The sequence below is a fragment of the Octodon degus genome, unplaced genomic scaffold (genome assembly GCF_000260255.1).
Source record: "Octodon degus isolate 3935 unplaced genomic scaffold, OctDeg1.0 scaffold00331, whole genome shotgun sequence".
NCBI classification, from domain to species: Eukaryota; Metazoa; Chordata; class Mammalia; order Rodentia; family Octodontidae; genus Octodon; species Octodon degus.
The window spans coordinates 165,744-182,552 of record NW_004524907.1 but is presented as its reverse complement, the minus strand read 5'-3'; the positions used below and the strand labels follow the sequence as shown (position 1 = coordinate 182,552).

The 16,809-nt window shown below is 41.4% G+C and overlaps 1 protein-coding gene across 3 annotated transcripts in view; it reads right to left on the bottom strand.

The window, feature by feature from the left end:
- Positions 1-15,689, bottom strand: part of Bcl9 (B cell CLL/lymphoma 9) — an 89,273-nt gene extending 73,584 nt beyond the window's left edge. For all 3 annotated transcript variants that reach the window (XM_004647828.2, XM_023708116.1, XM_023708115.1), the window contains exon 1: positions 15,534-15,689. The gene's annotated coding sequence lies outside the window, so the exon portion shown is untranslated. The remainder of the gene's footprint in view (positions 1-15,533) is intronic.
- Between the last annotated feature and the right edge of the window lie 1,120 nt (positions 15,690-16,809).

Below are 16,809 nucleotides of genomic sequence, written 5' to 3'. Positions count from 1 at the left end.
CTGACACTGCCCCCATTTTTCAAACCAATCACCTACTGCAGGATGACTTTATCAAATTTAATGTCCTTTAGATCTGACTTCTTCTTTTTCCTGTGTTCAGTTCAAGATGCTTTGCTTTGTCACAAGAAGCATATAATAAACTCAGCGCTGCAGGGATATACCAATAAGAAAAAAAGATTTTTTTCTCTTGGCCACTCTGGCCCAGAACATAATCATCGAAGAGGCTTTTTAGAGTCAGATCTTGTGATTGTAAGTGTGGGTTTTTCTTCACATTAGAACCTATCTAATCCTTTATAAAATGGTATCCAGTATGTGGACTTGCTGTTACTTTATGCTAGTGAGCTAAATGAGTTAATCATACATTAGCCTCAATTTACGTCCTTATAGCTGCCTCTCATTTTTAATCTATTTAATGCTATATACCAATTATTGTTGTAGTAATATTAGAAATCCATTTGCTAGCTCTGTCTGCTTCTTCCTAGTCTAAATTCCAGACAGGTGAAATCCTGTTGTGCGACAAACAAAATTGAGTTTTGGTTTTGGTAGTATGATCAGTAAGCTAACTAGTCAACGTTCGTGGGTGCTGCTACTACACACCCACCGATATACGAGGTCCCGGGACTAACTAGAAAGGTAAAAGCTAGACGTTGAGGCATTCATCTTTTAGGGCAGAAACATGAAACAGAAACCAAACTGAGCAGGGACTCTGTCAGGTGCCAATACTCAGCAGCAGCATCTGTGGTCTCCATTCTCCCTGTCAAGGTACGGATGTAAGGTGCAGGACATTCTGAGCGACCACTGCTGGTGGCGGCTACCCTGGGTTGTCTGCACTCTGCTGGAGTTGTCTGCTCACCACGTCAGTGTTTTCATTCTCAGACCTATTTATGTACTTCTTCCCATTCTTGTAATTGCATGATTTAATTAAACTCGCGTAAAGTAATGAAATAAAGGTACAAAAAGAAATTGTTTCTACAAGGTCTAAGTTGAATGTATGAGACAGGTGTTAAAAGTGATTTACTAAAAATGCTGTCAACTTACGGGTTGCAGAGCCAACTACAAAACATCATTAAATCTGGAAAAATCTGATCACCTCACAAATGTATTTTAAGATCTTGCTCCACTTTAAATGAACCAAGACATGGCTCAGTGGAATAAGCACTTCCCTGGCAAGCACAAGGGCCTGAGTTCAATCCTTGGTTCCGCACACTAAATAAATAAATAAATAAATAAATAAATAAACCATGACAAAAACAAACTAAGCAAGGGTGCCTCCAAGGAATGGCTCCTAGGAGAAATTGGATGCACAGTTTTAACGGGAGGTCCCAAATTCCCAAGGCAAGGTCTTGGTGCTGCATAAAAATGTGAGGGATACTTTAGGTTAAAATAAAGGCTGAAAGAATGATTCCATCATTCTGTATCATTCCATGTTAACCAACTTGTTCAACTAAATCACTTTTTAAAAAAAAATTTAGTACAGGGCCTATAGGGCCTCACTACACAGATCAGTCTCATAGTGATCCTCCTGTATTCAGCCTCCCAAGTGCTGGGATTACAGGCACACAGCACCACGCGCAGTCTCAGTCCTGGTCTCAGCATGACCCGGGGTGGGGCCAGCACGTCACACAGGGGATCGAACTTAAATCACTATTAACTGAATTTGGAAAAAGAATTTCTACTGTTAGCATAATAATATGGTAAGAAGTAGAACACAGAATATTGAGGCAGACAAGATGACCCATCATAGAGGCCAAGAGGATTAGGGAGAACCAGAGGAGAGAGAAGGAGATCCTAGGAAACAGAAAAGGCCAGACACTGCCCAGGGGAGGAATCAGCATAGTTACGTAAGTCAGTGTTCCAAACCTTTTATGTCAACCTGGAGGCCCGAGAGTACAGGTTTGACTGTTTACCTTGACTATGTGTTCTTAAACATGTTGTCTGTATCTCAGTATCTGCATTTGGAAGATGAGGATAATAGCTATGATCACCTCACTTGGGCTATCCTGAATATGACATGAGATGCCATCAAAATAATCATGTGTTCATAAAAATGGATGCAAAATTATTTGAAGGCTTTCCAGGAGCAAGGGAGTAATAATGCTAAGGAAGATTTCAGAGATGAAAGAAATGATTCATTCTTCTTCTAAACTCTCCTGCCAAGAACATAAGAAGTAGGAGACTGAGGAGAGGCAGGGTGGGTACCAGTTCCCAGAGGCTGCAGCTATGTCAGCTTCTGAGGCTCAGAGGCCAGAGGAAGGTAGGCTCTCTTCACAACCTCCACCAGACATAGTATATCATAGTTGACCAATGACTACCAGTGAGCCCAGTTAGTTTTTCCAACAATCTTGCCAAATATTATCATTAGGCCCATTCCACTGATGTGAGAACTGGATGTCACATCGCTCAAGACTGTATAGACAATGAACAGGGAGCAGCAGGAGAACTCTGATCCATTTCTGCCTTTCGCATGACCACCCACCTCCCAGTGTCTCATATCTATTCATTCGTTAAAACTTTTGATAGAAGGGGATGATGCAACTACAGCTAAAATGAGGGTTGGAGACTATTAGGGATTTCAATTATCCTCTCTGTCTCTGCCTTCCCATTACCAAGGATAATCGGAAACTAGCTTTAGCAATTTTCTGAAACTTTCATTAATTTTAAATAAATTTATACAATGTCATTTTCACCCCTTTACCCAAATTAAAATGTCCTTGTCTTTTTAGTTTCTCATTACAAGCAAAATCCTTGCATGTCTTTGAGACTGTTGTTTTTCTCTAAATCCTTTGTATTTCTGCTTTGTTTTCTTTGAAATGAAAGGATCCAATGCAGAATTCTAATTTTAAGGTGAAGTCATAACATCAATGTATATCATTAAAATGTTTTATTGTAATTACAGAAATAGTCAATGCCAAATTATGTGCACTATATTATTTTCTGCATTATTCTTTATTCCATTCTCAAAGTTAATACAGTCTATTATATCTCATTCATTCTTCTGACTGCTGCTGCACAGCAAGCAGATGTCTCCATTGAGCAATCCACAATGAATCGGAGATCTTTTTCCTGAGCACTTACAAGTAGAGTAATTCAGAGCCCATCAGTGAGTATGAGCTGTTTCAATTGTTCCTTCCAGTGTACATTAGCTTGCACTTGTCTACATAAAATTTGAAAGAATCATAGATATCATAGATGGAAAAGACCAGTAGCTTATCAAGCCTCCCTACTTTTCCAAGAAAAGCAAGCAAAAGAAGTAATTTTAACAGTTCATATTATTTTAATGATTCCTATTAATAATAATTATAATTACTGCTTATAGTATGTAATCTTTTTCATCTTAAAATTGGTTAAGACATTCGTTTTTAAAAAGTAGTGATTTTTTTTCCCAAAAGAGAGCAGGCACTGACAGTAATGCTACCATACCCAAAGCCAATCCAGTGAAGCCACTAATGTGACTCACTTGAGTGAATAAACAACCCTGAGCACCAATCACTTTGGCCCTCTGGGTGCCCTGGGGGATGCACAGAGGAAGAGAACCTACATACTTGTTTTCTTGTGTTTTGCCCTCTTGTGTTTCTTATGACTGTGGGCAGTAAACATGTATAGTTAGTTATATGGTCACTCTGAGAAGAGCAGAAGACATGGACACTCTTGTGTTGGGGACCTGCTGGCTAGAGGAACTAGAAAGACTTAATGGGGAAAGTGACATTTGAACATGCTGCATAAGGAAAGGAGTGTATACTGCCATTCAAGAAGAATTTGTGAAAGGGAATGTAAAAAACCCAACCAAAACAATATAAGTGATCTTACCTGGGTTTCTGACTTACAGTGTAAGGACTAGTATTCACTTTCTCACTGTAAGCAAGTAATGCCCAGACAGAAGATTTCTATTTAGCCTCTTTAAATATGATTAGGATGTAGAAATTCAATTCAATTACAAACCTGAAACAATCAGAATACGTAGCCTCTCAATCACAAATACACTTGTGAAGCAACAATACAATGCTTTACATTAGAAGAGTCTGGGGAAAAAAGCCTAGAAAATCTGGTATTATATGGAAAGTTGTGAATTCCCAAATAGAGAATAAAGTTTCCCACCCAAGAGTAGATAAAGAAGCAACCTACCTGCCAGTACCTTAGCACTATCTAGTAGCATTCAAGAAATGAGACTACAAGACCCTTTGGTTCCTCTAGGGATTTGTAAAGCCTTGATAGATTTCTATACAACCCTACATTCCCAACCTTGGAAGTATAGAACAAGAGATTGTATTTTCTTTTTTTCTTCAACATGCATATCTATTATGGTTTGACTTTAAATATCTCTCAGTGGTCATGTGTTGAAGGCTTGGGTCTCACCTGAAGACACCATGGGTTGGGGGGAAGAGGGAGTCAGTAGAGCCCAGTTGGAGGAAATAGGTCACTGAGGGTGTACCTTGAAGGGAATATCAAAGCTCTACTCCTTTCCCTTTCTCTCTTTCACTTCCCAGCCACCATGAGGTGAGCATCTTTATTCTACCACATGCCCTCAGCCATGTTGATTTGTTTTGACACAAGCCCAAAGCCAAAGTCAGATAACCATGGACCATGACCTCAGAAACCATGAGCCTAAAATAAACTTTTCTTCTTTTTAAGGAGTTTATCTTAGGTATTTTGTTACGTTGATGGAAATATCTATGTAAATGTAGACTGGGAAAATGCCAATGCTTTCATATGACTAGTAAGAATAGAAATTCTCCACTTCCACCCAAAGAACGTAATCTTTGAAAATACTAGCAGTCAATATATTACTTTATTAAAATTTTGGCTATTTAGTACTACATTCTATAAAACCATTCATGTGAAGAAAAAGGAAACTATATATGAAAGAAAACTATAATAAAGAAGCTTTCTGGTACTTCCTTATTTGTCCCTCAGGGACCACTGCAAATGTCACTTCCTGCATGAAGCCTTCTCTTGTTCTATCACTAGTCCCTTCATTGCCAAATGAATTGTTCTCTCCTTTGATTACTGAAGCCCTTTGATCCATTGCTCTCTGCTTCTTAATTAATTTTGTTATCATCTGTCTTCAGGTGACCCAGTATGAAAGCACCTGAAAGGTAGAGACTTGAGCCACACTTTTCTTGAGTTCCCACAATGCCAGGCTTATTTTCATTATTGGAAACACAATAGAAATTCATCACAGGTTTGTTAAATCACTTCACCAGGTCTCAGAGATCTTATTTAAATTATTGACATATTAAATTATTTAAATTTTTTTTCTCGGAGCACCTTAGGAAATTTTCCCTAGTAAAATCATTATACTCAGATTCAGAAGCAAGATCTTTTAAGAGTGGGCTTACCAGCACCCTGCATCCAACCAGCATGCATTTTGGTATTGAACTGAAGAAGCAATGCTCTTAAAATCCTTGATTCTGTCATTTATGACTTTGGGAAACTTTTGGAATCAGACTAACCTAGCATTAAGCATACTTACAGTGACCTTATGCTTGTCATTGATAGCTAGTTGTATGACTTTACACCCTGTAGACCTCAATGTCCTCAGCTATGAAATGAAGATACTAAAGGGCACCTATCTCAGGGTTTTTTTTTTTAAATTAATTAATTTATTTATTTATTTTGTGTGTGTGGCCAGCTCAGCCCACCAGGGGGCGGGACTGGCTGGCATGTGGTGCTGGGGGATTGAACCGTGGTCCCTGTGCTTTGCTAAGCTTGTTCTAAGTAGGTGCTTTAGACCACTGAGCCATCTCACCAGCCCACCTATCTCAGTTTAGATGAGACAATGTGCGAAAGTATGTGGTGCAGTCCTTAGCACATAGCAAATTCTCAATTATTAATATCCTATTCCCATCTCACAAAATGGAAATAATAATACAAATCTCTCAGGACTATTATAAGGAAGAAATGATATAATGAGTGAAATTTTATTCAGCACATTATTTTGTCAAAGTTTTCCTCCTTCTTTTTGTGCCAGAATAATTACTACAATTGAATGAAAACCTATTACATATCAGGTAATGTATTAATCACTTTAAATATATGATCCCACTCTATTTAATTTTTATAACAAGGTATTGAAATAATAATTATCTTTATCTTCAGAGATGAGAAAATTGAGTTGGGAAGAATAACCAATTCAGGGTCACATAACTAGTTCAGTTCAGATTGTCCTAGAAGCTACAAATAAGAAAGATCAAGGGTAGACTATGGGGCTGGTGAGATGGCTCAGTGGTCTAAAGCATCTACTTAGAACAAGCTTAGCTAAAGCCCAGGGACCACAGTGGAATAAGCGCTTCCCTGGCAAGCACAAGGGCCTGAGTTCAATCCCCAGTTCCGAAAAAAAAAAAAAAAAAAAAAAAAAAAAAAAAAAAAAACAAAAAAACCCAACAAACAAAACAACAACAACAAAAAAACAGGAAGAAATCCCAAAGAAAATCTCCCCTCTAGAGCTTAGCATTCATATTTCTCCTCCTTTTGGTCCCCAATCCTGGAATTTTACTTCCTTTGTTAACTAGCCTCTGGGACCCATGTCAATACACGTGCCCACTCGCTTTCCCCCTATTCTTGCTTTTTATGAAACGTATGAAATAATGTCATTCATTTAAGAGCTTACTCTACCTCTCCAAATTTCCTTTGTGGTTATAAATTTGGTATTTGTTCCCAAGATCTTTCTTATCTTAGTTATACTAATTATCACCCGTGAAACATTTTAATTTTTAATAAGCTGGTTATCTGTAACTTTCTAAATTTCCATAATGGACTTAGATACGCCAAGCACATTTGTTGGCAGCAACATGGGAGAGAAGATGGCCCTTCCATGGTTCCTATCAAAAAATTGCATTTCACATCAAGCAACAGCACTCCTGCCCTTGCCCACCTCCCTCTGCCACAGCATCCTCTGTTAGAGATGAGCTTCAGATCCTTGGCCAACTTTAGTGAGAGATGGGCTAGGGACCATAAAGTATGGCAAAGAAACAATGAGTTGGGTTAATCAGATCCTTGGTAGCCTATATTAGGGAATTTTGAGAGAATGAAGCAATGATTGGGAAAACGGCTACTGCAGAATGAATATGAGGAAAGAACGCATGAGGCAGGAGCCATGAAGGGGCATGGTAGAGAGAGCAGGGTTTTGGACCTGAGTGTCCAGGCAACTTGAAGGAGCAACAGATGTAAGCAAACAGCTGTGAGAGTGAGAGGGCGTACCAGAAATGAGGTAGAGCATACTGGGAATAAGGTAGAACGTACCGTGAATGAGGTAGAACGCTGAGCCAGCAGGTAGCCACCTAGCCTGGGTGAGTGAAGGGATGGGGGAGAGTATAGGAATTAACTTGACAGGAGTCAGGGGTTCTTTTCCTTGGAGCTTGCTCTAAGGAAGGGTTTCTAATTCTTATTTCCAGTGCTTTCTCTGAGAATTCTCACAATGAATGTCCTTTTTCTGGAGGATATGAGAGTAAGTTCATTCTTATAAATACCAATATATAACTGGAAGTGCTTTTCAAGAGAGTTCAGCACTCAGAACCTTTTTCAGAAAGTTGAAGTGTATTGTCCCCTTCTTTATTTCTGATGGTCATAACTGCAGATTCCCAGAAGCCAGGCATTCACCTACCACTCTCTGGCTGTCTAGACTTCCTCAAAGATGTCCTTATCTTTCATCTCTGAAACACAGGAAACTTCCCTTTAACTACTACCTAAATATCAACAAATGGTTCTACTTGGGGTAAGATAAGCCAATATAACCAATTTATTTTCCATCATTGTTTCTTTACATAAAAATAAACTCTTAGTAGGGATCCACAAAGCTCAAAGATGGGATACGTGAAGAATAGAAGCTTTTGGGAGAGAAATGCTGGATGTAAGGAAAGAGAGGACTTGGAGGCATAAAAATAGCATAAATGCCTAATTTATTATTTGAAAAGAGGAAAAGAATGGATGCCCTATGAGAAGTTTTCTGTTTTAAATGTGAAGCATCAGATTGAATAACTTGAATTTTTTGTCATTTTTTTTGTAGTTAAATTTAATAATAAACTATGTTTCAATATAAATTGTTTGTTCATTCAACAATACTTATTAGGGCTGGCCAGATAGTGTAGTGAACTGAAGTGCCATGCCAGCCCCATTCCCAGGGCATGCTGAGACAGCAGCGATTGAGACCAGGGTGGTGGTGTGTGCCTTTAATCCCAGCTCTTGGGAGGCTGAAAACAGGAGGATCAGTAGGGATCCATCTGTATAGTGAGACCCTGTAGACCTTGTACCAAATACATAAAAAAAAGCACTTAATAATTTCCTGCTGTATTTTACCCTATCATAGGCCTTAAGGATACAAGAGAAAGAAGTCTCAGCCCTTGAGGTGACCACAGCGCAGAGGGGGAGGCAGAAGAATCTGGCCCAAAGGAACAAGGATCATACAAGCACATGCCCAGTCCAGGCAGTGGAGCAGGAATAGGATGTGGGGTCTGGGAAACTCTCTAGAAGAAGAACCCAAGGTCAGTTCTGAAGAAGCAGTAGGAGCTTGCTTGGAGAGCATAAGGCAAAGGGCTGTTCAAGGAAGAGGGATCAGCTTGGGCACCAGGGCAGGAGTTAAAGTCTGGCACTGTTCAGCCTCTCTGCCTTGCATACCGGGCGTATTGTGACTTGTACACAGCAAGCCCCCAACAGGACATCCTGAAAGCAAGCACCCTCCACCCTCACTCTGAGTGTCCCTTGTTCACAGATCCTCAGCAAAATTTTTTCTCCCTCCAACATGTATTTTTTAGAATGTTTTTATAATAATAATAATAATAATTATTATTATTATTATTATTCTGTATTTTTGGGGAAGGGTCTACTAGATCGGACTTGTAGTGATCCACCTGCTTACAGCCTCCCAAATGCTGGGATTACAAGCACGTGCCACCATGCCCAGTCTCAATTGCTGTCTCTGCTTGCCCCAGGGCAGGGCAGGCACGGCAGACCCGGGGATAGAACCCCTGGTTCCTGCACCTGTTTTCAGGCACTTTAATCCGCTGAGCTATTTGGCCAGCCCCCCAACGTGTATTGACTGTACGAGCAGAAGGAAAGCACAGTCCAATATACCCAACTTCAGACAAGTAAAGCCTGCTCAAGGCTCACACCTTTTTCCTCTGAGTTAATGAGGGCTTGACTTCTTTCAAATGCCATTAATGGCACTTCACATTTGTGTACTGTATGTATTGTTCAGGAAAAAGAATAATTTTTTATTTTCAGGAACTTATTAAAGTTCTCTAATACCTTAGGCTAAAGGTATTTAAGCATGTAAGAATTTTGATAACACTGAGATCATTTTTAAAAAGTTTCGAAACAATAATATATAAAATACGCTTTTTTCTTTATAGTTGTGCATTCATTAATAGCTGGACATTTTACGTATTTCTGCAGGGAACCTTCATGTGTTCTAAGCAGCTTGCTGATATGCTCATTCCTGGTTAGCCATGTCTAATGCATTTCTGTTGTGGATTTACATTTTAAGATTGCCAAGAGGGGCCGGTAAGATAACTCAGTGGTCTAAAGCACTTGTTTAGGCAAGCTCAGGCAAAGCACAGGGACCACAGTTCAATCCCTGGCACCACATGCTGTGCCAGCCTCTCCTGGGCTGAGCTGGCCACCAAAAAAAAAAAAAGGTTAAGAAAGTAAGCAACATATACAATGCTAAGAAACATAAGCAGCCCACAATAAAGGATCAATAGAAGTAAAAATAATTATATATGCTCTTCAGAATCCTCTTTTCCAATTAAAAGGCAATTTATTTTACAAACTATTTTTTTTTTCAATTTAAAAAGACATTGGCTTGCTAGCCATGAGACATCTTTGCTACAAGCAGGATGTTATTCTCAAAATGTGGCAAGAGAATTTACTCTGGGGTCCTAAAAATTAAATTGAGCTATTACATAAAAATTTTAAATTATATCTTTTTAAAAGTTTAACCAATTTTAAATGATTAGTATCTAACATTACTCATAGGGGTGACATGCTTCATGAAAACATTCATTCTGTATCTTCTCTGTCTCATCCTCAATCACATTTCAGAAGGAGTTTATTTCTTACATTCTATAAGGAATTTTTTTTTTTTTTTTTTTTTTTTTTGGTGTGTGTGTTTTGCTCCTTGAATGCCTTCAGGGCACTTTTGCATGGCTGGAGTGTTGTGGGGATCCAACTACAGCAAACTGAGGCTGCCAGCATTGTGGAAGCAGCCACTTAAAGAACTGAGCTAGGGCTGGGCCCCCAATTTCTTACATTCTAAAGGTAGGTATAATACATGCACATGCACACATGTAATACATACGTAACCTATCAGCAAGTCTTCAGTAGTATCCTTTGGGAGTTGCATGTCATAAAGACTGCCAATAGTCCTGTCATCCCTGAGAGCACAGTGTTAAACACTTAGCATGTAGCATCAGCACTCCAGTTGCTTAAACTGGTTCTTAGCTTCATCAAAACAACATGTGAGCGTAATACAAAAAGAAACAGCACAATTTCTGTGCAAAATGCATGTGAAAATGGTGAAGCTAAGAGATGTACCCAGTGCCCATCCATTTAAAATTCATACTTATTATACAGGAAGACATGCATTCAAAACAGCCTATTCTTTTGAAAATGGTTCTTTAGTTTCTTGCACATGTGCCTGCATGCTGACTGGCAAATTCTTTTAAAATCCATAAATTAAAATCCTACTTTTTCCTAACATGGCTTTCACTTCAAGATGTCAATATAATTTGTATGGTGGATGTGTATAGGAATGAATCCTCTATCTACCCATGAAACCAGCTATATTTCCCTTTGGAAATCATAGGTCTTGACTTGGGTTTTGCATAAGGTGACCAAAAACGAGCAGATGCGTGGCGTGGCCTAGTCACAGAATCAAGAAACACTGCATCACAGAGCTGAAGGGACCTGAAGTGATTCAGCTCAATTCCTTCATTCCAAGACAGAACCAAGTATCAGAACAGGGAGTTTGGTGAAACTAGAAACTGGCCCAGTGCACTTGTAGAAAACATCATTAGGAAATCATAACTGAGGACCCTTTTGTTGATCAACACTCTAAATTCTAATTCTGAAGAAAAAGGAGTTTGAACTAAGGCAATTATTTTAATGCCATGTCAGCACAGTATATTTAATCTGAATAGGGTGGCGATTGCCTCAGCAATCCGCTTCTCATTTTTGAAGAGGGATTTTTTAATAGGCTACACATCTTGCCCCTCACTTCCTTGTGGGGCCTTGGGTGAGACACATAAACTTACCTCAGTATAATGGGGGATAACGATATTATTTAATTTATAGGCCTTCTGTAGGAGAAGACTGAGCAGATATTTTAGAGTGTTAAAAATATCCAAGCTTAAAAAGAATGAACACAATATCCCTTTTTAATCTTATATTTATGTCTCTTATTTGTTTATGTATTTAGCACAGGGTCTACAGGGTCTCACTACACAGACTGGACTCACAGTGATCTTCCTGTTTTCAGCCTCCCAAGTGCTGGGATTAGAGGTGTGTGCTACCATGCCCAGTCTTAGTTGTCATCTCTGCACACTCTAGGGGCAGTGCTGGTACAGGAAGATCAAGCCCTGGTCCCTGGGTCTGCCTAACCAGGCGCTTTAATCCACTGAGTTATGTGGCCAGCCCTTATGTCTCTTATAAGGAGAAAACCCACAAAATCACCATCAACATGACTACATGCAAAGGCAGTATTTGTGACCAATGAGCCTGGGGAGTGTCCTTTACAGTGTGTTGATTTTGCCTTTGGTGGAACTAAAGGCAACAGCATTTTTTACTTAGATACAATATGGGTGCACCACACCTTTCAAAATGTCCCAACACTCTTTGCTTTTATTCTCCTAGAGTTAAGGATAACTTGTGTCTCTGCTGTCTGGATCCCTGGTAAATCTCCTCTGACCAAATCTTTGTTTTATTCACTTCTTAACTCCCACTCTCTTTGGCTTACTCTTCCGGTGCCAACTGAGATTGCCTCCCCCAGAGGCAGCTCCCTAGTGAGTAACACACTGGAGGGGAGAGGATGTCGGAAGTGATCAAATGATTACAAACACAGTGCCCACTGCTCAGAGGCGAAGGCGCTAGCCACAGGTGCCAGGCGCAGACCAGGGCATGCTCCGATTCAGGTTGTGTCTGCGACGTGGGCTGAGTACCTCTTCGCGTAATGGTGCTGAGAGCACAGAAATGACTCTCCTTTGCTCATGACATGAGTTAACCGCGCAGCGTGTGTGGGTTCCCAAAGTATAGGCAGCAAACCTATGATTTATGTGTGGGTGGGCATGTCTGTCTTCTTTTGAAACTATTAAATTAATCTTAAAAAGAAAAAAAAAGATGGATTGACAACAGCAAAGACAACATTCTCCTGAGTACCTAAGAAAGACAATGCAGAAAATGATGATAGGAACAGGAAAGCTAATCTACCTCTTTGGCAATGACTGGCATTGCAACCACATATTCTCTCCAAGGAAGAACATAATTAGGAGTATGCTCGTGTGTGTGTGTGTGTGTGTGTGTGTGTGTGTGTGTGTGTGTGTAGGAGAGTGGCTGTATCTTTGATATTGCCTAACTAGTGAGATTTCAATAACCCCAACCAAAAATGAGATTTTTGAAGAGGCTTCAAAAAAATCTTTTCTCTTTCTAAGTAGAATGTGTACCCTTGCTGGGAAGACTGGGAAAGGCCATTTGGTTAAACTTATTGTCTTGGAATTCCAAGATTATAGTGATAATGGTGGTTTCCTGCAACTAAGCATTGAGTATGAGCCCAGGAACTATGGGATCAGTAAAGTGAGCTGAGAGCCTTGTCTCTCTTGCTACTGCCCATTAGGCTTTCACAGCACACAGGGGCTACTGCTAACAAGTGAGCTACCCAGATAATGACTGTTACAGAAGCTGCCTCACAACAAGTGTGAAGTTATTTAATAGTATAAGTGTGAAGGGTTGGCAGACATTATTTGTGTGTCTCTGCTGTACTCTGTGCTGAGAGAGGAGGAGGAAGGGAGAGTGAAGGAGAGAGATCTCCACTCTGGAATGGTGCCCCCTGTGAGTAGGAAGGCTGCTGGGGAAGAGAAGGGGGAAGGACTGGGGCAAGGGGACCTCAGGCACAAAGAGCAAGGATGTTTAACTCATGTCTAGTTGAAAGTTTGAGTCAATAATGGGGCCACCTTTCTTTTAACTAAAATACCTGCAGACTGTTAAGTGTATATTATCAATGTTCTAACTATTGACTTGTGCAACTATGTGGTTAATGTTGACCATTAAGACCCTAAGCCTTTTGAAGGAAGGGTCGCACCTGCACTTACTTTTTCCTACATCTCCAGTGCCCCACCAGGTGCCTAAAACACAGGAAAGGCCCTTGTGTAGTAGTTGAGTACACAAATGGATATGTGAATGGAGTCATGTTGATTTATTTGGTGACCCACGTTTGCTGTCTTTGTGCAACATTGCAACAGGAGCAGGACAGTGCTTGCTGCTAGAACCTAGCTTAGCAAGCAGAGCTGCGGATGTGCCTGTCCTGGACAATTCAGCACCCTCTGGCCATCATTTCTTTTTCTTGGGCCTTAACAGCATGAAGATGAGGGACCTTTCTTTCCCCTTGTAGTTCTAAAATTTGAATGTTTTAGGAAGCTATCTGGAACCCAGCGTTGTGCTGGAGACAAATTGTAGTTAAGATCTTCTGCCTACAAAGTAGAACAGTTAAGTTTTAAGATATAAAGTACAACTTTATACTAATAAAACACTAATGAGGGGTTAAAGGGAGGCCTTCTTCCCATATTGAGGCCAATTCATATCTTTCATCCTCTTCCACACACAGAAGTCGGGTTTCTAGGCCTGGATGGAAGAACATAAATAATCTCCACTAAGGCTGGCTCTTTGCCTCACTACTTGGCTATCACAGGGCATCAGACTGATAAGGATTTGCAGTTAGAATGGAAGAGTCGCAGCCTCTCAGACTTTCACAGAATTTTTTGGCTAAGTAGCAGAGTCACCGAAACCTAGAAATAGGTAAGAAAGCAGAATTCCCCCAGAGAACTAAGAAAAAACTAACTGAAAGCCCTGAAATGGTCACGGTACAAGAGCAGAAGAAAGGAAATGCACAATTCAAAAAGAAATAAGCAGATTTTTTTTTCTCCCAAACAAACATTTTAAAGACGAATATTAGGTGCTGACTGTAGCCTCCTGCTCCTGTGTCTCAGGATGTCACTTTAAAGAGCATAAGGTTTCATCCGCAAAACCACCAGTGAGTAAACAGCCTCCACATTCTTACCTTCATCCCCACACAGTAAGATATTTACTCTCTGATAAAAGGCAATTGTAAATAAATCTCATTTAATCTCTAAAAGCCACAATAAAAATCTTTAACCTCCAAGCTAGAGTTTACAGATGTGTATGTATGCCCCACCAGCACCAGAAAACAGTCTTGAATAAACTACTAGAACAGAAGGCGCATTTTCTCTCTCCAGCATCTTACATTGACTTTTTTTTTTTTTTCTTAAAATGCATACAAGGGAGGAGGGAAATGAAAACTCAACCCCTCCCACGCCATTCTCTGTACAAATGGCCAATAAATCTAACGAAAAGACACAAGAGAAAAGGACAGAAGTCAACAGGTGGAAAGGAGCTTTTTGTTTCATTAGAAATGCTCAGACACTTGATCTGTGTACCCCAACCTATTTGTCTCGGGGTGTCTTTCACGATGGTTTTATCATGACGGTGATAATCAAGAATAACGATAACACTTCTGTGATTCCACCGTAGAGCCAGCTTGAAGGTCTCTCCACGCCTTTCAGACATAGTTATCTGTTCCGTTTCACTAAATCCCAAGGAGGCATACCGCATCCCCAGTCAGTCCTCTCAGTTTCACAGACGGGGAAACTGAGACACAGGGCAACTCTTTTACAGTGTCTACAACCTGAAAAATTCCCCGAGACTGGAAAAGTTTCTGAATTGTCTTGTGGCAGAGTTCTCTTGCTCTCCCTTCCTGCCTGCCATGCCACTCTTCCTTGGAGAGTCCGGCAGGGGTGATAAGGATTTGGGTACCACCCCTTCACACCAAGGTACGCCAGGGCAATGCACACACACACACACACACACACACTCAAGCACACACAAAGCTCGATGCAATCTCTGCAGTCACTGAGCAGAGCCCCAGCCAGTTCTCGCCCAGCCTGAGAATGTAGTCTGCAAGGCCTCCTTGTGCTCCGGGCTGGGCTTCTCTGAATGAGGGTTCTGCCTGTCTCTCAGGCTTCTCCCCCTCTCTCTCCTTCTTTCCCTCCCACCCTCCACCCTCCCACCCTCCTCCCACCCCTCTCCTTCCACCCTTCTCCCCCACCAACCCAGAGGCACAGATCGTGTTACTGGGGTTCCCTGGAAAGAGGGGCCATCCCCAGCCCTGAGTGCCTGGAAAGACTTCCAGGGGCAGCGCAGGAGCTCCAATCGCAGGACCCCAGCGCTCCTCCAAAGCAGCGCAGGAATGAGACCCCCACTTCCAGGCACAGGCACAAGCCTGCCACAGAAGAAGGAATTGTTAGGGCTCTTACCTTTTTTATGAGGAGAAATTCTGGAGAATCATTTCAGAAACTGAGGGGGGAAAGTGAATGAAGACAAAAAAGACCCTTTTCCAGCAATCCCTGGCCTCCTGGTATCAAGACACCAGGACAACATCAAAGCAACTTAGGGGGAACACTTTAGGGGCCTATTGTCTGCTCTGGTCTGATCTGTTTTTCTTCTGACTCCCCCTCTTGCTGCGGTGACACTTGGTACGGCCCAGGCATTCATGCCAAGTAGCTTTCACACATGGAAGCTTGTCTCAAGCAATTGCTGACAAGCCACAAACAAGACATTCTCCCTCCCTTCTCCGCACCCCCCACTCCTCCCCCCTCCACCTTGTCCTCCTCCCCTCTTGTCTTCCCTCCTCCTTTCTTCTGAATGCAAACTAAAACTCTCCAGTGACTGGCAGGCTTGCGGGCTTGGCCTAGCTGTGCACGCAGACACACACACACACACACACACACACACACACACACACTCTCTCTCTCTCTCTCTCTCTCTCTCTCTCTCTCTCTCTCACAAGCAAGCAGCTCAGCTAGTTGCTGCTGCACTGGTAGAGTTAAGAGACAGGAAAAAGCCCAGGCTGAGTTGGGGGCAGGGAGAGAAAAAGAGGGAGAGGAGAACCGCCTTCTGTGTCCTAGTAAAATGGCAGAAGAGAAGTGAGCCTTTTGGAGAGCCAGCAGTGGCCGCACACGTGTGCACACGCACAGACTCGGAGGCCATCCAAGCTCCAGGAGGAGTGAAGCAAATGACCGGACAAAGAAAAAAGCCAAGTCCCATCAGCTTAGGTTTGGGGGAGTGGGAGGAAGGAGAGGTGAACCCAGGCCCAACTGGGGGTTCTGCTGAACGTTTTTTAGGTGGTGCTTCTTCCTGTTGTTTCCTAAGGAGCTCGTCTTCCTTCACAGCGCAACTGAGCCTAAACCTGAACCACTGGTTAAAATAAAACCATGAAATGTGTAGATGTGTGAGCAAACTTTAACTGTAGGTTCAACTTGTACCCATGATATTTTTAAAGTGGAGCTTTTTTTTTTTTTTTTTTTTTTTTTTTTTTTTTTAGCAGAAACCCTAGAGAGCAGCAGCAAGGAGAATAGTAACAAGTAGCGTAAACTAGGAGAGCTGTGAAGTGTGATGCTGAAGTTACTGATTGCCAGGCTGCAGGAATTTATGGAGAGTGGGCATGCGAGTTGGAGGGGGCCGGGAAGGGGGAGTCTCGGGGAGCCGTTTTCTAGGAATGAGGGGAGAATGAGGTGGGAAAATGAACATGGC